General features: G+C 38.1%; 1 protein-coding gene across 1 annotated transcript in view; it reads right to left on the reverse strand.

Annotated features, from left to right (window-relative positions):
• The window catches only part of LOC144636696 (uncharacterized), a 366,639-nt gene that overhangs the window by 223,374 nt on the left and 130,765 nt on the right, over positions 1 to 12,500 (reverse strand). The window lies entirely within an intron of this gene.

Below are 12,500 nucleotides of genomic sequence, written 5' to 3' on the forward strand. Positions count from 1 at the left end.
GAAATAAAACCGAAACCAATCGTGCTTTTTCGAACACGTCCTCCCGCGAATTGCGGTGCTTACATGTTATTGCTTCGAGATTTGATTAGTTCACTGGATTGTTCGTGTCCTTAGTGATTGGCCAGAGTGATTACTTTAGTTTGGTTTTAAGACATTTAAACAAAAATCAATCTAAGAGACCTATACATGTATCGATTATCTTTATCGTATAATTACAGTGAGTTTACTTGGAAACATAAACTAAAATCATTTCAAAGGCAATCTGTACATGAAACTAAGCCTGTCCCACTTTCGAGCAACATTTTCCTTTAAGATGGCTCGTAATAGTTTGGTCAGAATTAGACATGCTCGTCTTTGGTATTCTATCACAGCTATACCAATAATGTTAAGGAAAATCTTTTAGCACAAATGTAAACAACATTTATCAATGAACAATTTAAGGTCATAGTGACGTCAAAATCTGTTTCCATGGAAACATCTTATGAGGGTAAATATACACTATTTTGGACCTTTCGAGGCTAATAACTCAAAAACTACTCGGTGAAAGTTCTTCTTTTTTAGATATCTTTATCCAACTGACAAAATAAACAATTTTGCAAATTTTTAAAGAAATCCGTCAAAAGGATTCGGAGCTACGTTATTTTTGCATAAATTTAAGGTGGCTCTGAACATTTCTGACAGAATTTTTTAAAAAATTGTCAGATTGTTTCTTTTGTCCTTTAGACAAAAATATGTGAAAAACAAAAACTTTTACCGTCTAGTTTTAGAGTTATTAGCCTCAAATGGTCAAAAATAAGGTATCTTTGATCACTTTTGTAGTTGCCATGGCAACGAATTTTGACATCACAGTGACTCCAATTTGTTTATTAGTAAAACCTTTACAAGGATAATTTAAAAGTTAAACCTCAACATTACAGGTGTAGCAGCAATAGAATGCCAAAGACAGGCATATCTAAACTACTACGAGCCACCTTAAGAGCAACTTTTTGCAATTTCTAGACCAAAGATTTCCGAAGATTATCCTAGTGTTGTTCGAAGGCCATAAGAACGTTTCTGAGCATTTGCTAACCTTTTCTGAAGATTAAAGAAATTTGCCGAAGGTTTCTGAGGATGCTTCATTCTTCGGTTCATTCAACATTAAAAACTCGTCAGGAAACAATACGTCATCGGCATCTTCACGATTGGTCTAGGTGAAAGGAAATTGCAGTCAAATTGCATAAAAATGCTTAGAAATCTTAACTTTAAAGAAAAATTAAGATATATTTGGGGAATTTTCTTATTTGAAAACAATGTTTTGGATTTTTTGGAGCAACTTTTGAGTAACCTTTTTGGGTTTTGGAACACTTTTTTTTAGCAACTTTGGCATTCCCGTCAGCAAGTTTTAAGCATTTTACGAGCACATTCGGGACAGGCCTACATGAAACGGGACTAACTATCCTGCACGCGGTTGATGTAGTGAGACAATAGCGGTTAGCCTAAATAGCACATCGGTTAGCCTAACTAGCACACCGGTTAGCCTAAATAGCACACCGGTTAGCCTAAATAGCACTCCGGTTAGCCGACTTTAGCTTGGGTTGCTTGCGGTTGGCCTTCATAATACAGTTAGGATTTCTATCTTAAAAATCAGGGTTCTTTGCAGCTGGTCGTCGATGGCCTAATGGTATCGCTCCCGCTCGGCATGCCAGCGACCTGGGTTCGAATCTTCTTGATCTCAACCTTTTTTTTAACTTAAAAAAATAAGTGTGATTTATCCCTCATGTATGAAAAAATAAGAAGTCTCACTACATCAACTGAGCGCTAAATAGTGACTCCCTACATGAAACACCCCTGTATGCGTGTTTGTTAGGGATGGACCATTATTTTCTTGGAGGGGGGGGGGGGGGGGATGAAAAATTTTCCTCTGCAAACTTTTTTTTTTTAATAGTTTATGCACCTCTGCAAACATTTGTTTTCGAAATTCTAACTATTTTTTGTTATACGTATCGTGTTTGCAGACAATTTATTTTGTCTTTTTAGGCCCTGCAAACAATTTTTTTTCAATATTTTTCATCCCCCCCCCCCCTCCAAAAAAATAATGGTCAGTCCCTTAGAAGAATTTTACCACAGGGGACCCAAACGCTGCATTAGTTATTCATACTCTTATAATAAAAATGTTCTTATTTACCTGCGTTCCTGTGTCTTTTTTCACCGGTTTGGGGGCGATTTCAATCAGAGGGAAGGCGGTTTACGTTGCGAGTTTTAAACGGTAATAGGTCTGTCGCCGTGTCAATACGACGCGCCTCAAGTTTCAATTGTTATTAACTCAAGTTAACACCTAACACCATTACCCAGTAACTCTCCTCGCGGGGGAGTTTCGTATTTCAATTTAACGGTCACGAGAAGAGAAGAGAATAACAGTTAAAGGAAAACTTGAGACATAATTGAGCGCGTCGTATTGACATTGCGACAGACCGATTACCGTTTAAAACTCGCAACGTAAACCGCCCTCGCTCTGATTCAAATCGCCCCTAAACCGGTGAAAAAAGACACAGGAACGCAGGTAAATAAGAACATTTTTATTTTAAGATTATGAATAACTAATACAGCGTTTGGGTCCCCTGTGATTTTACCTTTCTAATATCAGAGAACATACTTTCATTCTGGGTAGGATTTAGCACTGGCTGGCTGGGTGTTTTGTTGATCGTTCTTGCTGTCTGCCAGTCTTGCTAACAAGGCGTCGAGTTTCTTGTTTGTTTCCTCCTTGTTCTTTCTAACATCTTTGACAAGCTCTTCTAACTTTCGGTTTGTCTCTTCTCTGTTTTTTTCAACCTCTTTGACAAGCTCTTCTAACGAGGTGTTAACGTTTTGGTTTGTCTCTTCCAAGCTTTTTCTAACTTTGCTGTCAAGATCTTTAACTTCTCTCGGGCACATCTAAAAAGAGTGGCAAAAATAAAGTAAAAGACTTAATTCGGTTGTTTTCGAAACCTCTTATACTCTTCTAGCAGATGGGAAAAATAAATGTTTAAAAAGCCGAAACGTAACGAATGTTTAACGAGCAGTGCAATAGCTCTGCACGTTGCAAAATTTTCAATTTCCAAGTTTTCATGTTGAACTTGAACGTTGAACTTACTTACTTACCCTGCGAGGAAGCAAACAAATATTGACCTCAATATTAAACTCCATGCCTTACGCATGTATATAACGCCTTCGATTAAAAGGACCGTGTCATGTATTTTTGCCAAACTTAGGCATAGGAAATGAAGGAATATTTAAATAACACACCAAATGCAAAATAAGCCGGTATGGATGGCCAAAAGTGTCGAAGATTAAAACGGATTGCGATATGGGTTTTTGAAATATGGTATGGCGGGACAGTTTTCAAAGTTAATCTTGTCTGCTTGTAACTTTCAATTATAACGCCCGGGAGACACATTTGGCTGCAATGAAGCTATGGTTTTGTCATTTAGAATCATAGAATTAATTTCTTTGCAAACATTAAGTTTCATAACGAATATTTGACAAAATGCAATAACATAAAATTAACTTAGCCGTCACACAGCCCCTTAAAGCGTCGCCCTAGAATAAACGCCAGACAGGATAGCAAAAACATCATTAGCTCCACTGTCAAATAGGAGCCGCAACCCTGAGCAACACACTGTGCTTGTTGAGCTTAAGGTCGCGGGGGACACCTTAGGCTAGGGCTTTCCACAAGTTGCTCGAGATTTCCAAAAAAGTTGCCCGTATTTTCTCAAAAAGTTGCTCAAAAGTTGCTCCAAAAATACAAAAAAGTTGCTTCTGATAATAAAAGTTGCTCGAAAGTTGCTCCAAAAAATCCAAAACGTTGCTTCTAATCGAGAGAATTTCTCTAAATATATGCTAATTTCCCTTTGAGAGTAAGATTTCTAAGCAGTTTTATGCACTTTTACAGCAAAAGAAGTATCTAACATATTAGGGGGAAAATTTGTTAAATAACAAGGAATTCTTTAACTGAGAAAAATCGTGATGATATCGATGACGTCATGTTTGTGACGAATTTTGTAATGTTTTAATATGCAGAATGAGCCGAAAGGTGGAACGTCTTAAGATGTTCCTCCAAAATCTTCGGCAAACTTCGTAAATCTTCGGAAACGTTCGTATTGCCTTTGAACAACACTCGGATTATCTTCGGAGATCTTCGGTCTGAAAATTGCTTAAAATGCAAAAAGTTGCTCGAGAGAGAAAAAGTTGCTCGAAGGGTAAAGAGTTGCTCGAAACATGAAAAGTTGCCAAAAAGTTGCCGAGCAACTTGTGGAAAGCCCTACCTTAGGCTCATCATTATACAGTTATTTAAAGCGTATGCACGAAGTACAACGACTGACACCGACAACTTTACGATATATTTATGACTGGACAAAAATACGAGGTTGATCTTTGATATTTTAACCAATTTAAAACAACACTTAGCGATGTACGTTTATATAGATTGTAGGAAGTCTTTGAGCTTATTTTCATTTAAATTTGAATATTTCTGCAACTCAGGGCCTGTTTATATGGAAGGGAGTTGTCCCTGGTAGGAGGGTTACCCTCCATACCGAGCCACCCCGGGTGAGAGAGCTTTTCATACGTTTCTTTATAAATAGCTGCGAACTGTTTATATGAGAAATTGAAAAGTTGGCTCGGGGGGGCAGGGTGACTCTGGGTGGAGGGTCACTCGCTTTGAAGGTAGGGTGACCCTGGGGAGCGAGCCAACTTTTTCCCATATAAACAGTTTGGTTATTTTCGCCTCGCCTACCAGGGACAAGTTGACACATACAGAGCATGCGCAAACGCTGCAGTCGACCAAAACAAAATTGCAGATACATTGAAATCGAAGTCGGCGGTAAATTTGTCCAAAAAATGGTCGTGGTCGATGTTTCAGCGTTCCTTATTTAAAAAAGGCAGACATAACTCTTGCCAGTCTTTTGAACCGAGAGGGCCAAGTTTTGGCTCGGTCAACAGGGACAACTTTTTCATATAAACGCTCGGGAAAAGATAGCTCGGGGGAGAGGGTAGCCCTCCTACCAGGGACAACTCTCCTCCATATAAACAGGCCCTCAGAGTAATCACAAAAATATTCGGCACAAACAATCGTGTTCTTTTTAAAAACGCATTGTTCTCACCATAAAATCGTGGAATATAATTACCATAATTACATCTCTCCTTGGCAAAATGATCGTAATTAGGTCGGGAAACCTTCGGAAATCTCAAAGTTTGGACTTTTCCGACAATTTTGTGGCAAAGAATACAGAATAATAAACATAAAAGATTATTGCTTTTAAAATTGCTGCGCTCCGCCATTTTTAAACTTATGACTTCAGTGCAGTTCACACTTGCTTCACGTAAAAGAAGCCTTGCTTCCTAACCAAAGCGGCAAGCATTGACGTTATAAAATCCAAAATGGCGACGTGTGGGAAATTTCAAAGCGGTAATCTTTCCCTTTTATTATTATAATTGAATATTATTTCTCCCTTGCAATTGTCCGGTAAAATTGCAAGTTAAGCATTATTTCAAACAACTCACTGTTAACTTGCCTCAAGAGCAGAGGTTCCTTTTAAAACGCGCAGTCGTGGTTTAGTCAAAGCACTAGCTCCATTTGCTTCTCGTGAAACGAGTCAATGCCATTTTTTATTCTTACCTTAGCCAACACACTATACCCGTGAGTCATGCAAATATAAGGGTATAACGCACAATCAGAGTCCATGGAAAACTCTCCACCCTCTCCTCCCTCTCCTCCTTCTTCTTCTCCGTCTCCTTCTCCTTCCTCTCCTTTCTGGGTAATCATCATCCTATTTCCGTTCAGAGAAAACATAACTGAAACATGTTTATTTCCATCTTGATCTTTCTTAAACAGGACTGTACAGCGTATCCGGTCACCTCGACGGGCCAAGACAGGTCCTACAAAACATGTGCAACAGATTTTTATTATATAAACTGCTGTGGTATAGCGAGTGGTAGCAAATCGATAAAAATGGTATCACACGTGTGGATAAAAATGATATCCACACGTGTCTGTGTTCAAATCGATATCTCACTCGTTCGCTGCGCTCACTCGTGACATATCGATTTGAACACTCAAAAATAAATTTCACATTTCCGCGCAACCATACAAAAGTTATTTGTCGGCGGGAGGTTCGTATCAAAAAAGCACTTTTAACTTTCAACTTTATTGCTTCCATCACTTATTTCAATTTAGAATATAGCCACTGTATACGCGCGATGGAATTCTAGCGGGCATTATTTTTTATAGAACATAGCTGAAAACTATAGAAGCCCGATACCCCGGATGTGCGAATTATTTGTCAAATTTCGCTAAACGACTTCGTCGACTTCGCCTCTATTCTCTTGTTTTGTTGTTTAAATGATGCTTTAAAGCAGCAAGCTTTTATCAGAAACGTTTTACTTGTTTAAATGAAAGTAAGACAGTGCCAAAAAAAGCGACAGATGAAGAAAGAACCGTTGAAATTTGTTGTTTTTCTTTGGAGTTGTGTACGCCACTATTTTTCCGTGAACTGCCCGAAATTGATTGGAAATTATTTAGCAAAACAAGCCGGACTCTAGAAACGCTTTGAGGTAAGAAACCTTTTTTTAGCCACAATCTGAAGACAGAACACTCCACTTTTGTTCTTTTTAAATCGAAATAAGAGGCGAATTTGAAAAACTTGCTGCGAGACGAATGCATGAAAATATTTCATTTGATTGAAATTGAAGTAGGCTTAACCAAACTTCAATGCGTAAATATTTCAACTAGATTTGTCGGCTTTGTGAGAATCTTTTGGTAGCCGGAGAAAGGACTATAAATTGGAAACAAGAATGAAATATGGTATCTTGGTTTATTTATATTATAAAGAAGCCGCCAAAGAAAAGAATTAACTAAACTTTCACTTTACCGATGTTGCGTGGGTTTGAAGTCTTGTGTTATTATATAAAACAAATAGATTCCATTTTGCCGTGGGCGGGTCTGTTCAGTGATAGATCACAGAAGACGTCAAAATGTGGTATGAACATCAGTGACCCACTCGCCTAGCGGCTCGCGGGCCACTTCTTCTGTTCATACCACATTTTGACGTCATCTGTGATCTATAACTGAACAGACGCACGGCAAAATGGAATCTATTTGTTAACTATAACATGGAAAACCATCTTCTAGTAGGTAAAAATACTATAAATCACCTAATACTACTATTTTTTGATACAAAACAAGTGATGAGGGAGTCTATAGAAAACCAAGAAATGCTTGAAATTATAGATCCCTATCTGTGATTTACAATTTTGTACTAAATTGTAATGAAAGATATATTGAAAGATTTGATTTTACGAGTTTGCCGGAGGTCTTGGTGACGGCCGGCCTGAGGTCGTAGGCCAAGGGACTTTTCTGCGCCGAGAGCAATATTTTCTAGATAAGGACCGACCAAGGCCGGAAAATAACGCTTTTATTTGCGACGAAAAATAAAACGCGTTTATGAAAATGAAAACATTACGGGTTTTTTTAAGAATTTTTAGAGCCTGAAAGAAGAATCCTGAAATAATGTAAAATCATAAATATTGTGGCGATCTAGCAAGACTGAGTTGTAAACGATTTTCTGAAGCATTCTTTTTAAGTAAAGTCACGGTGATTTTTTTTTTGTGTAATGGCCTCTTATTTTTCACAAATTAAACAAGCTGGCAAGCTGTCAAAGTTCATTCACAGCAAGTTAATACTAACCTGACTAACCGTAGATTTTACAAAATAGCGACTTTTTAATTGTGCTCTTAAAACTGCTCTATTGTTCTATTCGTCTCAAATGCTGCATAAGCGAGCGATGTTAATTTTAAACTCCCCGCGATTTTCTGCCGCTTGGAAATGGCTTCGCTTTTGAATTTGCAATTTATTCCCAACCGTCAGAAAATCATAGGGAATTTAAGATTAACGGGAGAGACCCTGGGAACGAGGTCGAAGATTAACAACGCCCGTCCAACAAAGCAGAATAATTAAATGCATCACGCAGGTTTTCAAAGTAATGACAATTTACTTAGAAAACACAAAGTTCCTGACTTTCCGTCCGAAATTCTTCATTTAAAATAAAAGAAATGAAAGATATGGAATGTATGAAAGAAACACACTGAAACTTGGCATGAACCTTTGAAATATCGTGTTCTACCTCAGAAATAAAGCAAAACAGATCGAGTAGCAATCATACCAATTGTTTGATTTTCTCAAAATTTCAGCGTGAAATCGTTCATCTTCATTAGAGAGCAGTTTTAAGAGCACGATTGAGAAATTGCCTTTTTGTAAAATCTACAATTAGGATTAAAATAACCGCGTTTTTAATTTATGAAAAAAGCTTCAGCAAACCGCTTATTTCTTGGAAAAATTGCGTTTGATCGCCATAAGATTTAAGATTTTGTATTATTTTTGAATTCTTCTATCAGGCGCTGAAAATATTAAGAAAATCGCGTTATGTTTTCCTTTTCAAAAACTCGTTTTAAAAAGGGACCTATCAGACAGCTAAATACCCGCAGGCTACTAGCAAACACGATTTTGAATGTGTTTCTGAGTTTACTTTTTTAAATACCTTTTGTTCTTTCTTCATTAAAGATGTTGTGATAGATTATTCCATCATCAGCATGGTATCCCACAGATCCATTTTCCCACCCTGGCATCTCGGACGTATCATAGTCTTGTTCTACCGCTCCTATTCCCAGCAATCTTTTCCCCCCAGTTTCTAAAATGATGACCTAAAAGGCAAAAGCATCTTTAAAAACTCAACTGAGCTTCCAAAGTCACAAGACTAGACAATATAGCGTAACACGAACAAAGGCGTCAGTAAATAACACTACAGTAGAAAACCATGCTATATAGCTGTTAGTGTTTTCTAAGTTAGATATTAATGACGTTGCCATCAGATCGTATTTTAGAACCGGTACTGTGGTGCAAAAGGGTCGTACAGTACATTGCGAGGTTTGCTGCGTTTTACGTTGCGTTTTTTACTCAGTTCAGGCAAATATAGAGAGAGTCGGTAAGCAGGGTTTCTCTCCAGTTTAGTTTCGCTTCTATAGACTTCGATCGTTGTTAGTTTTTCTTGCCTTGGCGTAGCGTATTCATGTTCTGTAACTATTGTCAAGCGCCATCCTCACGAGCAAATTTTATGTAGAATTGACGACTTTTTAAGCTTTTTAAGTTACTTGGCGGCTGTCCAGTGAGTCAACTCGTTACGGATGTCGTCCCCCAACTTAACATCAATAACACTGGAAACCAACCGTTAAGTTTTCCGTGAACATTAAAGTTTTATCTCTGCAAAGGATTCAAGTATTTTCGTTCGTGTATTATGCTCTCACTCCAAACTCCAACCTTACATAATTAATGCATCACTTACGTCAAGTAACTTGGTTATGGAGTGTTGCTACTCACCTCAAAATGAGGAAACTCGGGAGAAAATGGTTTAAGATATCTAGCACCATTTGTATCCCGGCCCCACTTCCCTTTCCCACCGTCATAAGTTAGAAGGAGGCCCTCTATTCGTATGATGCGCCGGTTGAATTTCCACATCTTGGAATAATAAGCAAAAAAGAAAATGAGAAACTGGCTAGTACAAACCAGGCAACCAAAGTGTTACTTTCGACAGACTTTGTTCAGTGATATTTAACTTGAAGTTGATAAGGGTAAATTAACAGCCAAAGTGAGTTTGGAAAACTGACGTTTCGTGCGTTAGGCTTTCTTCGGAGCAAATTGGAAAATTTGGATTGCGCGTGGGTTTTTGTAGTGGAGTATGGAGTTATGTTGTTGGAGTAAGCGTGGTAACGAATGATGCATGCCACGCAAGTCACGCCCAGATTGTTCTCCTTTGGAGGTTTAATTCAAATTTTCTGACAAGCATCTCTTTTCCTTTTATACGAGAGCCCCCCCCGGAAGGTTTGCGACGGCATTCAGCGCAGAAAAGAAACGGCACGTTTTTAAAAGAACTACCGAGAAGATTGAAATGTTTAGACACAGGTTTAGAGGCACTTGTGTCGTTATTTTAGACTTTATATGAATAGGTTACACAATTTGGCACCCTGTTCAAAGTTGAGGTTTTGAATGTCACGAGGGGAATATTCCACATAAAAATCTAAGGAAGCAAGTTAACCGTCGGCGGAAGTCCATTTTGATTTCCAGACATAAGGTGTTACAAAATGTTTCCCCGGTCGGAATGGCAACAAATTTTTACGCCAATTTGATCGGACTCTGTTAACCTGCTAACTGAGACAATCGTTATTGGTTTTTTGGCCGCACCGTCAGGCTAACTGGAATTAATTGCAAAAGATGGGAAGATCTAAACTATTGTCAGCTATATTAACAACTAAAGAACTTTTTTGTGCTTCATATCGTTAGTATTAAGGAAGTTTTACCATGTGTGATTTTTGTACACATCAAAAGTTCTTTAGGCGATACCCAAATAATAATAATAATAATAATAATAATAATAATAATAATAATAATAATAATAATAATAATCATCATCATCATCATCATCTCTTCCGAATGTAATACCAAATATCTTTAAAAGGAAAAATGCCTTCCCGTCATAAGACCTTGTTCTTATTTTTAATTATACACCAGGGTCCAGTTGTTCAAAGGGTGGATAACACTATCCACCGGATAAACCGCTATCCAGTGGATAAGTCTTAACAAAACAAACTACGCTATCCACCGGATAGTGATTTATCCGGTGGATAGCGCTATCCACCCTTCGAACAACTGGGGCCTAATTGAAGAATCGTTGACCCATGAAAGGCATAAGCAATGAACGATGCGACCCAAATGTTTACTGAAAAATCGGAAAAATAACCGTCGTCTGTGACCGAATGAAAATAATAATAAGACAGGCCGCTGGAATCTCGCTCTTAATGCTCTCAAGAAAGAAAATGTCTTGATTATTAAAAAAAAAATGGGAACGTATTCCCGGACCAAATGGTGGTGAACAAACCTTTGGGGTCAGAGAGAATTAGAGCCTAAAATTACTCTACTCATAAAATGCAGGATAAGCAGATTACTGGAGTGCATTAATCAACGTCTTCAGTAGGTAGGACTTCTTGACAACCTCTTCGCAAACGAAATAAAAGGTTAGCGTACTTTCTGCTACAAGATGAAATTGATTTCTTCTTCTCCAAAATCGAACCATGAATTTCTTTCAATCCGCGAGGGCTTGTTTACCACGCTCAATTTCACTCAAAAATGAATGCGCATTCTCTTTTTTAAAATATACCTCACGATCTCTTGTTTGGAAATTTGGTGGTCTTTCTTTTACAAAACATTCGAACATAAAAGCTTTATCGGTTTTCGAGATGGAGGTAAAAAACATTAATTTATGTATCTTGCTCCTTCTTAAATAATGAAAACATACTTATTGGTAAGACATGTAAGTTGCTTTGACTGAGCTCTGTTTGCTGGGACAAAAACAGACATTCCCATTTGGGATTTTTTGGCCACAGTTGTGGGCGTTTTATTTCAAAACAATCAGTTAAAGATAACATTAGAAAAACAAACAAGGAAATATCCCAGCAAAGGTGGGGCAAAACCCGCTTCACGTTTGGTAAGATATAAGACAGAGAGAGGAGGGAGGGAAAACTGGAATACGCCATTTTGTGACTGAATGCTTCAACGAAGGTCGAACTAGTCCCCAGGTTGCCTCATTTTCATTTAAGAAGTGATGTAATCCCTCACCGAAAGCTGGGAACTACTGCGTCACAAGCTACATAAACACATTTACTTTTCCTGCGTGAAATAAATACACCTTATTCGATGGTTTAACATATAATACGCGCGGATATTTTGCGAGTTACGGGGCGAGGAAAAATACGAGCAATGAGCAAAATGTCCGCGCGTATTATATGTTAAACCATCGAATAAGGGATTTATTATTCCACTAATTTTTCCACTTTGTTTGGGCCAGTTTTCCGTAAGTTTGTCCGCCCGTATTTTTGCCCCATTCTACTGTGCAATAATGTGGCATATTTTGTGCGTTCTTTCGCCCTAATATGGTAAAATGGCGCAATAGTGGAATAATAAATATTCTTTTTGAATTTGTAATTACCGCCAACTGAGCGTCGATAACTTCACAACTGCAATGCACATTATCTTTCTCTCTATAGCTCTTGAATTCCCGGTTCTCTTGTACTTTCAATATTTTCAATATTTTAGTATTATATTCTGCATTTCTACCTACATTCTTGATGTCCTTAAGGAAACAGAAGGTATCGTCACGAAATAACAAACAGTCGTTTCCGCTTCGATGGCTGCCGAATTGAGTAATTGTGGATCCTCTTACGATTAAAAAAGCGCCTAGATGCATACCGCGAGAGTTGAGTTTTTTTGAAGAAACCAGGTTACAGCAAGCTGTAACGAAGAGGATTTTCCGCAGGCAAGGTGCACACCCACCTCTACCAACGAACCAACTTTGTCTGAACCAGCTGTAGCAGATACTGCCACTTCAGCATTGCACTGGTCAGTCACAGAACACACTGCAGCAAAACGGACTGACTTTTCT

The sequence above is a fragment of the Oculina patagonica genome, chromosome 13 (assembly GCF_052425735.1).
Source record: "Oculina patagonica isolate OP01 chromosome 13, crgOcupat, whole genome shotgun sequence".
Taxonomy (NCBI): Eukaryota; Metazoa; Cnidaria; class Anthozoa; order Scleractinia; family Oculinidae; genus Oculina; species Oculina patagonica.